An 18,493-nucleotide genomic window follows, 5' to 3' on the forward strand; every position below is an offset into this window, starting at 1 on the left:
AAGGGCAAATACCAGGCTTACCAGTGATGAACAAAAGGATGATGTGCCAAATCTTGAGAAAATGAGCACTAATGGGACATCTCAATCTGTTGCATAAGGTATTGTCTACAAAGTACCACACTGAAATGTTTCTACACTAATGCACACAGTATGAAGAGCAAACAAGATGAGCTCAAAGCTTTGGCCCAGTCCCTGAGATTTGATATCACTGATGTAAGTAAAACCTGTGGGGATGAGTCCAATGACTGGAGTGCCCTGTTGGATGGTTACAGGCTCTTTATGAGAGATAGACAGGGCAGAAGAAGTGGAGGGGTGGCATTTTATGTAATAGAAGGGTTAAAGTATAGGGAGCTCACAGCTGGCAATGGCACATTTGGGAGCCTCTAGGTAAGAATTAAGGGACAAACAACTAATAATTTGGATGTCTTTGTGGGAGTCTACTATAGAATTCCTAGCCATTCCAATGACACTGAAAAATTAACCTTTGAGGAATTAAGGAACACTTCCAAGTCAACCACCCTTATGGTGAACTTGGCAGAAACTGGGAGCATCACACTGGCTGGTGCAACCCAGGCCAGAAGATTCTTAAAAAACTTGGATGACAGATTTTATGGAGCCAGTTTGGAAAGATGCTCCTCTCAACCTGCTGCTTGTCAACAGAGAGGGTCTTGTGAGTGAAATGGTGGTCGGCAGCCATCTTGGCCACAATGACCATGAAGTGAAGGAGTTTAGGATCCTTGGTGACTGGAGGGAAAGGGCCAAGGAAAAGTTCAACTCTGGACATGAGGAGAATCAACTTCAGGCTGATCAGGGAACTAGTGAGTAAAGTCCCTGAGAAAATGTTTTTGCAATAGCTAGTGTTCATCAATGCTGGTTACTTTTTAATCACCTCCTAAGGGCACAGGATCAGGCTATTCCCAAATGTCAGAAGTCAAGAGGCGAGGCAGAAGGCTGGCTTGGCTGAACAAACTTCTTCTCTTGGAAATTAGATGGAAAAGGATGATGCATGTCCAGTGAAAGCTAGGTCAAGTGTGGGAAGAATACAGAGATACTTCTTGTCACTGTAGGGAGAAAATTTATGCAGCCAAAGCTCAAATAGGACATTAAGCTGGCCACAAATGTGAGGAGCGGTAAGTCTAACTATAGATAGCTAAGATAACTATATTAATGCTGAAAGGCAGTATAGAAATAACATCTGCCCATTACAGGACGAGGATAGGCATCTCACAAATAGGGACATAGACAAGGTAGAGGTGTTTAATGCATTCCTTGTCTCTGTCTTCAACAGAGATCCAAGACAACCAAGAGCATCTCTGTGCCTTGAGCTGGAGGACCATGGTTGTAAGAATGATCAGCAAGCTGAACATGAACCATGTGCCCAGGTGGCCAGGAAGGCCAATGGGACCCTGGCTTGTATCACCAACAGTGTGGCCAGCAGGACCAGGGCAGCAATTTTTCTCTGTTCTTGGCACTTTGAATCTTGCATTCAGTTCTGGTCCCCTCACTACAAGAAAGACACTGAGGTCCTGGAGTGTGTCCAGAGGAAAATAAATCTGGCGAAGAGTGTTGTACTTGCCAAAGATGAGTCTAGAGGTATTATGAGGAACAAGTGCAGGAACTGGGGTTGTTTAGCCTGGAGAAAAGTTGGCTGAGGGGAGACCTTAATATCCTCTACAACTACCTGAAAGGAGGTTGTAGCAAGGTGGGTGTTGGTTTCTTCTCCCAGGCAACGAGCAACAAACAAGAGAAAATGGCCTCAAGTTGCATCATAGGGGGTTTAACTTGGATATTAGGAAATTTTTTGTGGAAAGGGTTTTCAGTCTTGAGAATAAGCTGCTAAAGAAAGAGGTTGAGTCACCAGAATAAGTGCAGATGTGCCATTTAGGGTCACGGTTTAGTGGTGGACTTGGCAGTGTTATGTTAATGGCTGGACTAGATGTTCCTATACATATTTTTCAACTTTAAGAAATGTATTATTTTAAATGATTCTAAATAATTCTATAATCATATACTAGTGTCTTTCCAATTGGATTTTGGTTTTGTTTTTTATTTTTCTTTTCTTTAACAGTGGCAGAGAGTTATTTTGAGCATCTTACAACTTGAGCAAGTTTGTACTGGGTAGATTTTGTCAATTTTTCAGATTCATCTCTGATTTCTAGAGCTGACCTACTGCAGTTTCTGAGTCATGTTATCCATAAAGGCCTCCAAGAATAGCCTTTCATAGATCTTAATAGTAAGCCTATAGAGCTTTTGCTGAAATAACACAATCACCAGACATAACAGCTATATAATAGACCATTTCAACTTAAATAATAAAATGTATCAAAGACTATATCCCTCATAGTGGAACTGTTACTTAACCTCAACTATAGGTATTGTTATAAGCTCTTTTCAGAATACAGTACAAAAACCCCAAATATCTGAAAGCTGATCCTTTTTTCCACTTAGCAGAATTTGTACCTTACATAATTAATTCAGAGTTAACAGCAGTCTAACCTACCACCTGCCACTAGCAATTTCTAACTTTAAACATGTTACTTCTTATGTTATGTTCTCAGTGTTACACCCACATTTCCAACAAGCAGAATAGCAAAATCAGATCATTGCGTATTACTTCATCAACAGTTACTGAATCATGGAACATGAACCAAAAATATATATGAGAATGACAAGTAACATAAGAAATATATTCAAAAGACAAAGTATGAGTTTGTCTGCAGGTTTTCTGTAGAAATTATTTTTCAAAAATAAATGCACTTTCTAATACACACAGGTGCTTTTGTGCTTTTTCTTCGGCAGGAAAGAAGGTGGTTGAGAGAAAAAAGTTCTTCTTTCTCACTTTTATGCTAGACAGGAATCCCTTCCACTTAACATGTTACACTAAACTATCTAAAAAACATTATGACTGCCAATCTCAACAGAAATCTGTGCAGATTGGAGGTTTGATGTTGGATCAGACAAACTTTATTTAATTATTTCATAAGTGAAAATTTATACCTACTAAGCACACCACTAGCAATTCCATTTTGATTCAGAAAAAAATTATTTTTTACCATGTCTTGTAAGATAGTTATTCAAATTATCTTCAGCAATAAGCATTAATTTTCAGCTATAATTATAAGGATTAAAAAAACACTCCGTAATATTTCTTAAAATATGTTATCATGTGATATTTACAAAGAGATTGAAAAAATAAAAAAGAAGTCTTTAAAAAATATCTTTTTTCTTCAAAAAGACTTGACATTTTTTCTCTGTTGGTATTTCTAATGGCAGAAAGGAGACACTGTAACAAACCAAACCACACATAATGACAATAAAGTACAGTTAGATCCTGCATTTTTGTCTTAATGGTTTCTGCTTCAGTACTGAAAGGTTAGACTTCAGGAGCTTAATACAACTTTCACTGAATAGCAAAAGAAAATCTCTTTGAAATAAATAGATTTAATCATATTTTCTACCACTGACTTCAGTTACAGCTAAGTCACTGAAGTAGGCCATCAATGGGCTATGAAAAAGGAGCAATGGCATAATATTATATCTTGGATTGCATTACAGTCTACTAAGCCATTCTCTCAGAACAGTATCATTACCTATGTCTGTCTGTCTATCTATCTATCTATCAATCTATCTATCTCTCATCCATCTATCTATATATTGCTGTTAAATTAAATCTATATGAAATCAGAAGCACTTGCTATGGAACCAGATGACATTATAGTGTTGCACAGGCACTGTGATGATTACCACCAGAGAGGAGACCCTTTTTACCATGGATATGAGGACCAGTGATCCTCAGACTCTCTTGCCATTTGATGTATGGATGTTTCAGTGTCCATGTTATAGGAAACTGGCCAGCACAAACAAATGTTAATATGGAGTGCTAGAATCATGTAGGCTGGGAGACCTTTAAGACTGATGATCTTAAGACATTTAAGATTGATGATCTGAACACAACTTTCCTCTTTTCACTTAAACTGGTCATAAAGAAAAATGCCATCAAAGCCTTTTTCTGCTCTTCTGTTCACTACGTATCAGGCAGGGTCTGCGAGCAGAAAATATCCACAAAAGCCCACAGCTTGCAGGCAACACCAGTTCAAAGGCTGGTTGGTCCCTCTACAAATCTCTGCCCCCAGATCCTGCTTGTTCCTGAGGACAGGAAATACGGATGTGGTCAGGGGACACTGACTGCTTAGAATGTGCAAGACTGTCCTTATGCATATGTAAATTGAGTGAATCTGAAGAAAGTCCCAGATATAAAGCAAATTGAGATAACTATGGCACTCTTTGAGATAGGTACTCTGATATTCTTTTGAGCCACAGGCAGCTTGCAGCACGGCTAATATCATTGGCTGTGTTTTAAAAGTACCACAAAAGTTGCAAGTACTGAAAAAGACATGTGTCTGGATATTCTTCCAAGTCCTACATCCTGGAATAAAAAAATATTTTCCTCTCTATGTTTGCACCAATGAGGATTTCATCTCATGCTCTACAAGGAGACATTATTTGTCATAAAACGAATGGTGCAAAATTCCTAGCAATTGATAAAAGATAGATAGTAATGCAGAGGAAATGTAAGGTAGATTAAAAAATCCTAAACCTAACAGGAATTTAAAACCACTGCTACTTTTTTACCTATTGTTTTTTATGTTCTTACCATGTAGTACAGCCCTATTAAAAATGAAATTTTTACTTATAATTTAGAATCTTTTAAGTAAAATGGCTGACTTAGGAAAATATGTAAACGACATTTGGTTTTGATTTGTTATTCTGCTTTTGCCTAGGAATATGTGTCAGTAGCTACATGAATCATTTTTAATTTTGAAGACTTGAAATTCACCCTGAGGACTCCCATCAGAAAGAAAGAATCTTCTGAATGAAAAGAAGAAAAAAAATTAAACACCACAGCATTGGGGCTGTCATTTGGCAACATCTGTTAGTTGTATTATTAATTGAAAATTAATCAAGAAGAAAAAAAATCTTATTAGATTTTTATATGCCACCTAATGCAGTACTTGATGAATACAGTAGATAACCCACAAAAAAGGTTGGTGGAGTTTAGGGCGCTCCTGAAGTCTTGCCAGGTGGACAAAATTCCTGTGAAGCCAGATTAATCCACTTTTAAATGAAATATATCTTCACGCATTTCACCTCTTGTATAGTTAGCTGGTCAAGAAAAATAGTCAGGATAATGTTTCTCAGTGTTTGTTTTAGTGGTAATATGCATCTGATATATAAACCAGTAACAAGTTCTTACACCAGGAGGCCATTCCTGTGAGAAACCAGAATTTATAACTCTTCATATCTTTAAAGAACAATGCATCCTAAGATAAACACATGGATGGTAAATATGTATCACCCTCTTTTCACCGTGTACCAAAAAGTCACAGACTAAGCAACTATATTTAAATGTTCATTTTTCAAAATAATTTCATTTTTACATCCGCTTTTCTCTGAAAAGAAGCAACTCCAGAAATTGATGTTTCAAAATTTATTAAAATTAATAGATGCTGGTTTTAGGTATATTTGCTTAAAATTTTTTCAGTAGTCCAGATTAAAAATCCATTTGCAAGATCTTTATAATGGAAAAACTATCAGGAAAAAAAGAAGATTCTACCTCAAGAAAACCACCAATACAGAATTTACAAGAATGATGACTATCTAAAACTTATGTAAAGAAACAGAATTTTAAAAACTGTTACACAAGTCAAATTAATTTGTACTACAAGTGCTTCATATTACATTTTACTCACTCTTAGTTTCCTGAATTAATGGGATATTAGCTGAACAAGAAGATGGCGTGATATGTGTTGTTGCATTTTTTAATGCATTGTATTATTTCTAATAGCTCAGCATACATTGCAACTGCTGTTTAGCAGAGCATTTCAAAACTCTTGGCCAATGTACTGCGCTACATAAATCTGATGTCAGAAGAAAAAAATTTTGAGTACTTTAAAAAAAATTATTTTACATCAATTTTTTTCAGAATCAGAAAATGCAGTAGTTAATATATATTATCAGGATTATTGAGAATCTCTTGGAGACAGTATCACACCTGAAACAAATCTAATCAACTTACTAAAACAGATGATTATAAGGAAAAATCCAGAAGCATGATTATATAGGAGTGCAAAGTTCTGTTGAAAAACTTAAAACTTTTTTTAATTTGCCTAATTTAAAGCAGTGTTATTTTTTTTTATTCTCTTCAAAAGGGCAAAGTAAACTAGAATTTTACCGTAAAGATGTCCACTTTGAAAATGAAGGATTCCTCTTTAAAGCACAGAAGAATATTTTAGCAAATGCAAAGGATTACACAAATAACACATTTTTATGTTCTTTCACTGATGCAGTTATTTCTACAGATGATTTTTACAGATCCATTTTGCTATGGAAGTAACTTTTAATTAGAACTGATAACAATTGGATTAAAGCCTAGACTTGGGAAATCCACTGAATTGGAAGGTTCTACACTGTGATACTCACAATTGCCATTTAAAGTTGAAGACAAAAAAAAATAGAGAAAACCTCATCATAAGAGAGATTTCTGAGGAAGAAACAGCCTTAGCTTCTGAAGTCCCTCATTGTACTTTCGTCTTCAATTCAAGTAAGGTAAAGTTTAACTGACAGATTGGTTAGATATACACAGAATTGCTGCAATTTTTTTAACACTTTTAGATGCAATCTATTGATCTAAAATGTATTTCTTGAAAGAACAGTTTGGTAGAGAATAAAATGTCATTTAATCTACCCACTTCCCTTAGGATTGCTCCCATGATTGCTATATCTGCTTCTGGGACTGCAAGTGCTTCACCAAATTCCAGACAGGTTTTACTCTTGCACCTTTCCTAGTGTTACAGATGGAGTTGAACCTTTCCTTGAAAACATCATAGGCATGCTTTGAAAATATTATGTAACAGAAATACTGAGAATTAGATAAGGAAATAGGAAGGCAATAAGGACCAACTAAGGAAATAGAAAGAGGATCAGCAACTTTATGAATATGTTAACATTGAATCATGGTCATAAATATGATAAAAAATTTCACGCTTTAATCCTGAAGAGTGTACCAAGAGAAAAACAAGACAAAGCTATGTGAAAAGGAAAAAAATACTTAGGGACCTAAATTATAGACTGCAGACAGAGCTTCACTCCTCTGCAATGGGTAATGAACACAAATCTGCTTCTGCCTCTTCTAGCATGAGAATTTTCAGGGGCTTTACCTAGTGCTTAAAATATTGCATAAGGAATGTACTGACTGCAAATTTGAAAAGCTCTGGGATTTTTTTTTTTTTTTTTGACTGAGGGATGAGTTGTAAAAATGGTTTTTAAAATATGAAGAAAAACATCCACCTTACAGAAGTTTGTTGACAGCAGCACTTGCAACACTGTCAGGGCACCAGAAGGGTTGGCAGCTTCTAGGGGCCAGGTGACAGGGCGTCCTAGGATGCCAGGGCCTGGCAGCCTGTTCCAACCCCAGCCAGGGGCACTGGAGCAGCTCCAGTCCCTAGCCTTGGCACCTCCTAGGGGGAAAGGACCTGGGGACAGGACCAGACTACGTCAGCCAGGCTAACACATGCTGACTAATCTAACTATTCAAAAAAAAACCAAATCAAACAACTAACTCTTACTATCATTCACAAGTCAAGTCACAGTATGTAGGTGCAAACAAAGATAAATAATAAAAAAAAAAAATAACAGAATCCTCTACTGGAAATAGAGTTACAGAGTCTCAGGAAGTCTGGTTATATTCTCTCCCGAATTTTAAATTTAAAAATATGATGGCAACTCATAAAGGCAGTTACAAAGGAGTGAATTTGCTGGTTACTGTGTTTGCTAAGAGCCTATCTTCAGTCTTAGAGACCAGGGAAAGCCTACTTGTACTGCTTCTGCTGCTACTCCCAGTCTTGACATAGTTGGCAAGGGAATGAAAACACATTCTGGAGACATTCAGAAAAGATTCACACCACCTAAGGGAAATGGACTAAATTTATTGCAAGACTTCGCATTCCCCACTCACACAGGCACTGATGGTGGGAAGGTGGTAAAGTTGAATATTCAAGAGAAGACAAATGCTGTCATACAACTGGCAAATGTTGAATTTCCCGGATAGATCACAAGCTTCTTGGTGTTTTCTGAAAGTAATTTATTTTTCCCTTTTTCGTCAGATATGAAATGAATTATAACAGTCCCTAAATGTCGTCTTGATTATTTCTGTAAAACTGGTGTTAAATTGGTTTAAATACATGCTGTGTTTCTTTATTCATGTAGATGTCCAACAGATGTGAAGGTTTTGTTAATTTTATAAAGTTTTTGTGTAGTTTTTTTTAAGAGGCGTCTCAACTGCAGATTATTTTTGCTGGCTAAGATTTCTTGAGGAGCATTTTCTTTATACATATTCCTTAGCAAATCATTGTCATCATACTAGTTTTTTGTTCTGTATGGTTTATTACAAGGCAAGATGTTATCAGACACATTTATTAAAACTGAAACTGAAAATGTATGCATTTTTCTAAGAGGTGAGACTGATGGGAAACCAGATGCATACTTTAGGTTAATATTTATTGACCTAATGTAGATTATTCATGAATTCTGAGACTAGCTCTGTTTTTAAACCACAGGATCTGTGAGAATTACAAAAATAAAATAAATATATCAATAAAAAAGAAAACAGTATCTTCAATCAGTTGTATATTTATAATTTCCTTTTCACATGTCTACCACTACTGGTGGTACTCACTCCAATGTGAATTAGTATAAAATACCAAAATATGAAAGGCAAAAATGTGACCTTACTGAAGCTTATTATTAAAGCAATAACATTATTAACACAATATATCTGAAAAAAAACCCCATCAAATAAACCAAAACACTAAAACAACATAAACCAGAACTACAAGGAATTAGGTTCTTTAAAAATATATGTAACCAGTGTATCACCAACCATAAGCAGACATTTTAACATTACCAAACAGGTAGATAACAACCCCTGGAATAGACCCTCAGTGACACTTTGCCAGATTTTCATTGCCACTGCAAAGTTCCATTGTCACCTTTAACTGTATTTCTGAAAATATTATCCTTAACTATAGCAATATCCGTAACAGTTTGTGAAAGGGAAAATTAACCTGGAAAAGTGAAATGTGGATCAAGAAGGACAGATAAGTATGAATTAGGATGCCCCTGTGAAGTTCAACTTAATTCCTGGTTCTGTCTTCATTTAATTTCCCTAGTCAAAACTTTAAAGGTGTGTGGGGGGAGAATTTTTTCAATACCTTGATGATTCTTTCTTCTAGAACTAGATATGTAAATAATAACCCCTTGTCTAGAAAAAGGACACCTATTAACTAAATTAAAGACAATAAAGTCACCGCCTTATTTTACAACTATAAAGACTGATTTGTGAAAGTATTGTCAACTTGTGGACTGGGGCAGAGCCTTTTAACAGTCTAGTGCACTAATCTCAGTCAGTGTCCTGATTCTCATCCCAGTTGAGCTAAAAATTACAGTAATGTATTATTCGCTTTAGGGTGAATTCTTATTCATTCCCTTTCCTTAAACATGTTTTATCACACATGTAATTTTCATACTTTGTTTGGATGAATAAGCCTTCTTTGTTTAAAAACAGAGAAATTAAATTATTGGTTCATATCTCCCTTGTGGAAAGTTCAAACACACAGAGATAAACATGTATTTATAAAAATAGTTCTATTCTAGAAAAACAGACAATTTACAGGCACTTGCAATGCAATGTTTTCCTCATATCAAGATCTTTATTTTTTTTCTAAGAGATACAGCTTAGTATTTTATACCTTTAAAATAGAGCGAACTCCTTACAGCCCTCAATACCTCTGAAAAGATGTGAATGTCTGGAAGTATGAAAAGCCAAGCCTAACCAACATTAAGATTAGGAACCTTTTCCAATGTCTAATAGAAAGTAAAAGCAAAGACTTTAAATGGTAAACAGAGAGAAATTTTATATCTAAGAGAAAGACCATAAAGGATGTGGCAACAGAATCTATCCTGCATGATCATGTATGTCTCACTGTTTTCAGTTCAGGACTTCCGGTCTGACAACACAAATAAAAACAGTGCTTCACCTGTGTGGTCTTGATTGAGATAGATGGGACAGATGATTTTCTCCACAGCAGCTCATATGGTGCTGTTTTGGATTTGTGACACAAACAGTGCTGATGACACAGGGATGCTTTAGCCTTGTCAAGGAGTACTTACAGCAACACGAACTTTTCTGCTTCTCACACCACTCCACCACCGGCAAGGCTTGGGTGAACAAGGAGCTCAAAAGGAGCACAGCTGGAAGAGCTGACCCAAGGGACATCCCATATCACAAGAAATCACAATCAGCAAGAAAAGTGGGGAGAAGAAGGAGAAAGAAAGGGCACTCAGAGTTGTGGTGCTTGTTGTCCCTGGTCACTGTAATATATGGTGGAGCTCTGCTTTCCTGAGGAGAGCTGAACTACTGCCTGCCCATGGGAAGTGGTGAATCAACTCCTTTTTTCCCTTTGCTTGTGTATGTGATTTTTACCTTCCCTATTAAAATGTCTTTATCTCACTTGCATCACTCTTTTTCTCTCCCCCATTGCATTGTGTGGGGAGCGAGTAAGAGTCTGGGTGTGCCTGAGCTGTCTACTAGGCTTAGTCCAGATTAAGATGTCATTATGTTTTAAGTGGAAAAATATGTTTGTGTGTTTACATGTGAAAGATTAAAAATATACACATATATAAATAAAAGCATGTCTACCAACAAAAGGAACACAGTACAGTAGTCGTGGTTAGGAAGCCAAGATGATATTATAACCTGGGAACTTGCCAATTGCTAATTAATGGCTACAGAAACACATGTGGTTTATTTTATTTTTCTGGGGGGGTGTCAATTTTTTTTTTTTATTTGAGAACAACTTGTGGCTGAAGAGCAGCAAAGATGTTCCAGGTAGTTGCTCACACCATCAGATAGGGAAAGAGTAACAAACACAGAAACAAACAAGAGAGGGAAAAACCAAGGAATAGTTTCTTCCCTACTTCTGAACTCAACCTCCAAAACACATGGTTCATCTCGCAGGAGAAGAAAAACAAGTTTAGAACATCAGCTTTTCCCAGCTTGTCTGCCTCCTATGCCTGTCCTTTTTACTATATGATGGATGCTGGGAGAAAAAGTGTTGGTAGATATCAAACAAAGAAAATACAGTGCCAGAACACTGTTCCTGATGAGTGACCAATCCATCTTGTGCCCTGTGAAGCCTGCTCCACAAAGTTTCCTGGAGGTGGAGGCCAAAAATTGCATAAGGGTACATAAGAGGGATGATATACCACCAAATATCAGTCACCCTAAGAGAAACTGAACAATGTTGAACAGAACATTCTGCCCCTCCTCTCTGTACACTTTTGATTAACAAAGGACTTTCTGCATTGTTTCTATGATAATGGAAAACAAGGTCTAAGCAATAAGGTTTTTAGTTGTACCAATACCCTCACAAAGTCTCTAACCGTACCAAAATGGTGTCCCTAGAAATTTAAAAGAAACAGTAGATTTTTCTGCTGTCTGATGGCCTGAGTAATTTTTCAAATGACTCTTGGGAAAACAGTAAGAGTATATCAATATTTTGAACACAAAAAAAAAAACCTGTGAGAATTAAGTCCATTGTTCTGAGAATTTTTTTTTAAAGTGTCAGAACTGTAAGTGTAGAAAATCCAATATTTACTTTAAATTGAAAGCAAATGACATTACAATATTTACTCTTAGCTGAGAGCTGACAGATGACACTCTTAAACAAGTGTCCATGACAATATTTTTAGATGATGCACATATTTCTGTTCCTTCAGGAATGGAGGGGTGCACTGTACAGTACCTGGTGGAATTAGAAAAACAAAGTAAGACTCTTTCAAATTTTGAGTTTGAATTCTTAGTGATCCTCTTGTTAGTGAAGTGCAGACATTGGAAAAGGTCTACACTAGAGATGCAATTTCCGTTACAACATTTCAGAAATTCCTTGAGGGAAATCAAACTTTTGAAAACCTGAATATGAAACACAGTTATTAGAACTTCTAGATAAAATTTCAGTAGCTATGCACAAAATCATGTTATTTTAATTCTACACACTTTTAGAAAAATGTATCACTCATTACAACAAACTTTCAAACAGATTCTTCACTGTGACCTCCCCTTGATACTGAGTATAAATCAATCACATATAATGAAGCTGGAGTTTTCGCCAATAGCTATAAATAAGTGCTCTGCAATGGAAGCACATGTAAAATTCTGAAGTTTAATCACAGATATTTCTTTATCTAGCTTAAGCAGAACGTGTCATTAGCAAAATTTTATGCTTGACAACCCTTTTGGTGAAGATTTTTTCCTAATATCTAACCTAAATCTTGCCTGGCCCCTTTGTGGCCATTTTCTCTTGTCCTATGACTTGTTACTCATGAGGAGAGACAGACCTCCACCATGCTATATCCCACCTCCTTTCAGGCAGTTATAGAGAGCAATCAGATTTCTTCTGAGCTTCCTTTACTCCAGAAAGGACAATATCATCTCCCTCAATTGCTTCTTATAAGACTTGTGCTCCAGGCCCTTCATAGGCTTCATTGTCCTTTGCACACATGGTGTCAAATTACAGTTTAAAAGCCCATCTGCAAAAACTGATAGACCAGGTTAAGTTCACTTTAAGACCTCTACCAGAGCCTGGGAACTGGCTATGGTGCCTTAGTTGTGGATTTTGGGGGTTGTCATAAGATATTCCTTCAGAGCACAAGTATTCAATTTATGTAAGATACTTCTATAACACTGTAAGGTCATTTAAAAATTGTTGGAGCCTCTGAGCAGAAAGCAATGAGATAGCTAAATGCACTTCATTTTCATATTCACTTAGCAGTCCAATATGAACTAACCTGTATTTCAGCAGGAAATCACTAACCCCAGTAAACATCCTCATTTTAAACAGATGTCACTAAAAATATATATTTCAACTAAAAAAATATTATTAGGAAAAATAGGGATGCTTGCTCAAGAAAGTGGCAGAAATTGATTTCTGAAATTATTTTCTTAACTGATATGATTTTCTATGTATGCAGGGACGTAAGGTCAGGGAAGATATGATCATTATTTCAATCAGGACAGTAGATTCTTATCTGGAATATCATGTCAGGCTGTTCTACTAAAGCATGAAAAGAGTGCTCTTTTTTGAATTTGAAAGTTTATTCAGTTTGTCTTTATATCAATATAAATTATCTTTTCTATTATAAGGAGATGTAGAAGGCCTTAATTAATTAAATTAATATTTAATATTTCACCACTAAAATAAATTTATTTCAGTGGGTTAATTCCTTAATTATATTTTGAAGTATCCATACATATTTAGAGACATTAAACTTGTGAATAACTTGATAAACAATATCTTTTTCTTGCTTTGCAGAGGAGTACACCTGTAACTTTAAAATTATAGTCTCATTATTATAATGCCGCAAAACCTGCTGTTTCCATATGAACCATGGCAAAGAACATTAAAAAATGAATAAGAATAGTTACAGATGTGGACAAAAGTCTTGAACTTCCAGGGTGGGTAATTGGGTTATGAGGCTCGTCTCTATGTTTGGAAGCATCTATTCAGCCATTGATTATGTTTATTTACTATTTGTATTGTGATCTCAGTCAAGAACCAAACTAGATAATCAGCAGGTAGGTAATTTTTTGTAGGGATCCTGAAGATATTGTTCATTTCTTGTGAAGACAGAAAGCAGAAGGAGAGTGACACTCGTCTCACACTTCATGATTACCCTGGACTAATTTGCAGTGACATATTTTGATAAATAGAAATACATATTTCTTTACTATTTAATATCTTAAAATAAAACAAAAAAAAAACCCCAAACAAACAATCTTATACATGACTAAGATATTTGTAATATTGTTGCTGCAACAGCAGAATATTATAAATACAAATACAAATATCTGAGGTTTTTTCCACATTAAATTCAATGACAAATGAGTTTCTGGTCCTGCCAATGTCTACACTTAAATTCAAAACTTCAATGAATAAAGGTTCTGTCTCCTATTTTTTAACAGTTGCAGCAGAACTTCTGATTTGAAAATACTTGTGCCCTACAGATTACTCTGTATATTTGGTTTAGAAAGACAGATGTACCTGCAAAGAGCTGTGTGGAACTAACATACTCCAGATAGGATTTATCATGTAAGTAGTGGAATTGGACTACAGGATTCACTTTCATTCCCAAAGCATGTAGCAATAAAAAGTGTGCTGATATCGCTGCAGCAAAAAGCATAGTCTAATTTGAGGTTTCCTCAGAAAACAAAAATGCTCCGGGGCTGGGTTAACAGTCAAATGTTGGCTATTGCTGTTTGATGAGCTACACTTGACATAAGCAATAAATAAGCAAGGATCAATCCTAGATCAAGTTTATGGATCAAAAGTCCTCATGGTTTGGGAAAGGTGGAATATTGAATTTGCAGTTCAAACTCCCTCAAAAAGACTTGATGTGTATTTTGGCATTTCAAAAGATGCTCAAAGTTTGAAGACAGTTTAATGGGGGGGTGTATATGTGAAAAGGTGGAAGTAGGAGAAGGGACAACCATATTAAAACACTAAGTATCTGAGTAAATTATTTGCTCCACTGTTCATTAATAACGTCACTTTTTACTTTCTCTTTAGAGAGAATTTAATGATAATCTAAAATTATAAGCATTTCATGTTTTCTGGGGTTCCCTGAATATTTTGCTTTAAGAAAATATACAATCCTATATGCATAATATACATAAGATCTAGAAATTGACTCTTTCCCTCTCCCTTGCCATCATTATTAGTACATTCCTATTTATAAAATTTCAGCAGAGTGTTTTGCTGCATTTGGGTAGGAAAACAAATAGTAAACACTAGAGGCTATTGCAGGTAATTATTAATTACATAACTAGTTACTATTACGCTCCACAGCTAATTACCAAAAGTAATTAATAAACACAAATACAGAGCAATTCTTAGAAAGCTATTCAATATCAAAGGATTTCGATAGTCTTAAAACTTTAGGTTATGCATGGAACGTAGTTTTGACATTCACAGCCAAAATCAGAGAGTTGCAGCAAATTTCTATGCAGAGAATTCTCAATTTTTCCCCAGGGGAAAACAAAACACAGGTCTTTGAGCAAATCAACTGATAAACTAGATTGTTGGTAGCCTGATGAAGATGAGGTTGCTACACCTTCCTATTTTTAATTCATGATTTAGAAGCAATGTGAGGTCAAGCGCTGTTCCCACAGGGCAGATACACAGATGCAACACGCAACAGGTGACACACAAATGGGACTGCTCAGCACTCAAACACAAAGAGCACAAACAGCCTTTTTCTCCTCCAGCTTACCAGAAAGAAAGATGATTTATAGCTGGAAATATACTCACAAACTCAGCATGGATTGTTCCAGCAATTTGCCATTGTCTATCCAGTAGCAAACACCTTGCACTCAGTGCCATCTGGACATCCAACTCTGGGGCCTTCCGCTGCCCTCCAGGTACAGACCCCCTTTTTATCCTGGACATAGTCCCACATCTCCACTCAACCCAGCACACTTATTTATTCCCCCACAGACTTACACACTGAGTACATCCAGTAACAGTACCTGGACCCCTTGGGCCCTTAGTTCCTAATGCCATCCAGCTGGCTCCTGGTTCCCTGGTCTCCTCCTGCCTCATGCACAGAGATACACAACTACATACAGGGGTCTCAAACCACATAACGTACAGTTGTTCTAGACTGGTCTTGATTCCTCCTCCAACAGCTGACTCCTGTACTTTCTGGTCTGGACTTTTGGCCAAATGGATGTCCATCACTCAAACCATTCATCCAGCTTGCTGACCCTGTAGTAATACCATACTGGCATAGACACCTGTGTAATACACTTACAGTCTGCATTTTCCAGTTTGCTGACACCAGACACACACCAGAGCACTTTGACTCATTGTCCTGCTCCAGCTGCTAGCACTTAAATCTCCACACACACATGCATACAAGAAAGAGACCTTTTACTCAGGAAATGGAGTTGGAAACGGAGCATAATAAAACACAGAACAGGGTGCTCATCCAGGGCAAGGCATGACCAGATAATAGTGCTGAGCAAAGCCTGTTTGCATATGGCTGATCCCTTTTATCTTCTTACCTATCTATTTTATCTTGCTTTTCTCTCCCCACTCCATCTCAGTCATCTCTTTCCCTGCCTATGGTCCTCCCTCTAGATATCCAAGAATAAGTCTGTACGATTCCCCTTATGTGCATCTCAAAACGTGCACCATAGCCCTGTAAGCAGTAGCTTTCTCAGAAAGGTGATGAGGGCAGTGTCTCCTTTTGATTCCTCATGACGGGTTTCAGCCCTGGCCCGTGGGGCTGAGGCTGTCCTGGGTCAACCCCAGGAGGAGCTCAGGTTCCAGTCTGTTTACGCTCTCTGCACTGCTCCTCTGCCCCACTTTGAGTGTGTGGAGAAGAGCCTTTTATCAGATAAGCTGACAAAGCTCTTCTGCCAAGAGCACACTTTTTTCCTGCTTCAGAGTTTGTAATTTGGTGCTGTTCCCTTATTATACTTTAAAAGTATGAGTTTTACAATCTTATTCTATAATCTTATTTAAACTATTCTAACCTAAGCTTCTAAAAATCCATAAATTTAAAGTCTTCAGATATTAAGTTGTTTAAAACCAAACATAGGCAGTACTAAGCTAGAAGTAGCATAATTTTTAAGATGAGTATTCACACTAGAGCTTGATATCTATTTCTGATAGCTTCAAAAAACTTTACTGTTCATGATATGAGATCCTTAGGCTACACAAACAACATTCAGTCATGAATTTCAGGACCTTTCTCTTTCCCTCTTTTGGATCTCCTTTGTTGTAAACAAAGTTTGTGCACGTAAGTGTAAATTCAGAAGACTTCCACATAAAGCATAGTTAAGCTGGAATTGAACAATTGAGATATTAGGAAAAAAGGGTCACAGAAATGCTTGCAAATTCAGAAGAGTAGTGTTTTTAAAAATGTGTCTTAAACCCCAAAAATTCAAAGTGAAATTTCATAGTGAAAAACTCTATTCATCCAGACTTTCCCATCTTTTCCAATATTCTTCTTCCCATTTTATCATGCCAAATTAAATTAACTGCTATTCTACAATTATAAAAAGGCAACTTATAAAAGCAAAAAGTTTCTCCTATTTTTTCGCTGTTGCACTATTTATCTCATTTTCACTTTTTCATTGACTATGGTATCAGAATAATTTTCGTATTCCAGACAAATATCAAAAAGAGTTTAAGTTCATGAAGTGTTATTAAATCCCTGTCAAAGCCTAAGGCTTGAGGAGTGAAAATACACTACCATCTGTTGTTTCATTATAACAATACTATTTCTTGTGTGATACAGACTTAATACAGAAAATATCCATTATGATTCTTCACTGACTGAATAGCAGCTCCAGACTACAAGTTCTACATCATTATAAAAATAAAAAAATGCAGGGCATTTCTTCAGAGTGCCTAAATAGTTTTAGAAATATGAACTAGTTATATTTCTAAGGGCAAGGGGAGCGTGGGAACAGTACCACAGCTTTTCCATTCTAGGCCTTTCTAACATGAGCCCACACATTTATAGAAAATTTTAGGTATAGACAGACCTTCCTCTGAGGGTCACAGAGTCTGGTCTCCTAATCAAAGCAGCACTAACCTCAAAGCTCTCTGAGATAGCACAGATATACTTCTCTGGTAGTGAAACCAGGGTACTCCTCCAAGTACCACAGAGACAAACGTACACCAGCCAAGAAACTTAAGTGCAAAAACAGTAAAATGGAAACTATTTACACTATAGTTATTTCACTTCAGCACATTCAAAAAGTCATTATTATTCCCTACAGTTAACTAGGGAAAACTATACTGTTCAGTGTGCTTTATTTTCTGCCTCAGTATTAAAGCTTTGATATAGACAGGAAAAAACAATTAAAACATTTATATAAAAATATACTCTCTTAAATTATATTTACCAATTACTGAGGACTTCAAATACACACTAAAAATGTATAATCATGTTATTATCTTTATCATAATAATACTCTTCAAAAAATCACAAACTAATAACAACTCCCATCCCCAAAAGAGATTTTTCCTCTCTTTAAATAAAACAGTTTGGATACATTATACATGACTTGCACTTTGTGGAAAAGAAAAAAAAAAAGGTGATGCATAGAGTTTAAGCATAAATATTTCAGTTCATTCTACTTCTCAAATCATGGAATGAACTTTCAGTTAAATGGCAATCCTGAAGTTTTATAAAAAAAACAAATTATAACAATTTATATTGGCACGAGTTGAAACACACATCCAATAATCCTCCCAAGCCTATCCTTCAGACAAAACAAAGCATTGAAAATCATGTGTTAGGCATACTTGAGTCACTTCCTAAACAGAGGCTTGAAAAGATGAAAGAGTGCTATTGCAGTTTGGCT

At 36.2% G+C, this 18,493-nt stretch overlaps 1 protein-coding gene across 9 annotated transcripts in view; it reads right to left on the bottom strand.

Annotated features, from left to right (window-relative positions):
• The window catches only part of CDH18 (cadherin 18), a 527,119-nt gene that overhangs the window by 105,034 nt on the left and 403,592 nt on the right, over positions 1–18,493 (bottom strand). The gene's annotated exons all lie outside the window — the stretch shown is intronic.

The sequence above is a fragment of the Anomalospiza imberbis genome, chromosome 1 (assembly GCF_031753505.1).
Source record: "Anomalospiza imberbis isolate Cuckoo-Finch-1a 21T00152 chromosome 1, ASM3175350v1, whole genome shotgun sequence".
NCBI classification, from domain to species: Eukaryota; Metazoa; Chordata; class Aves; order Passeriformes; family Viduidae; genus Anomalospiza; species Anomalospiza imberbis.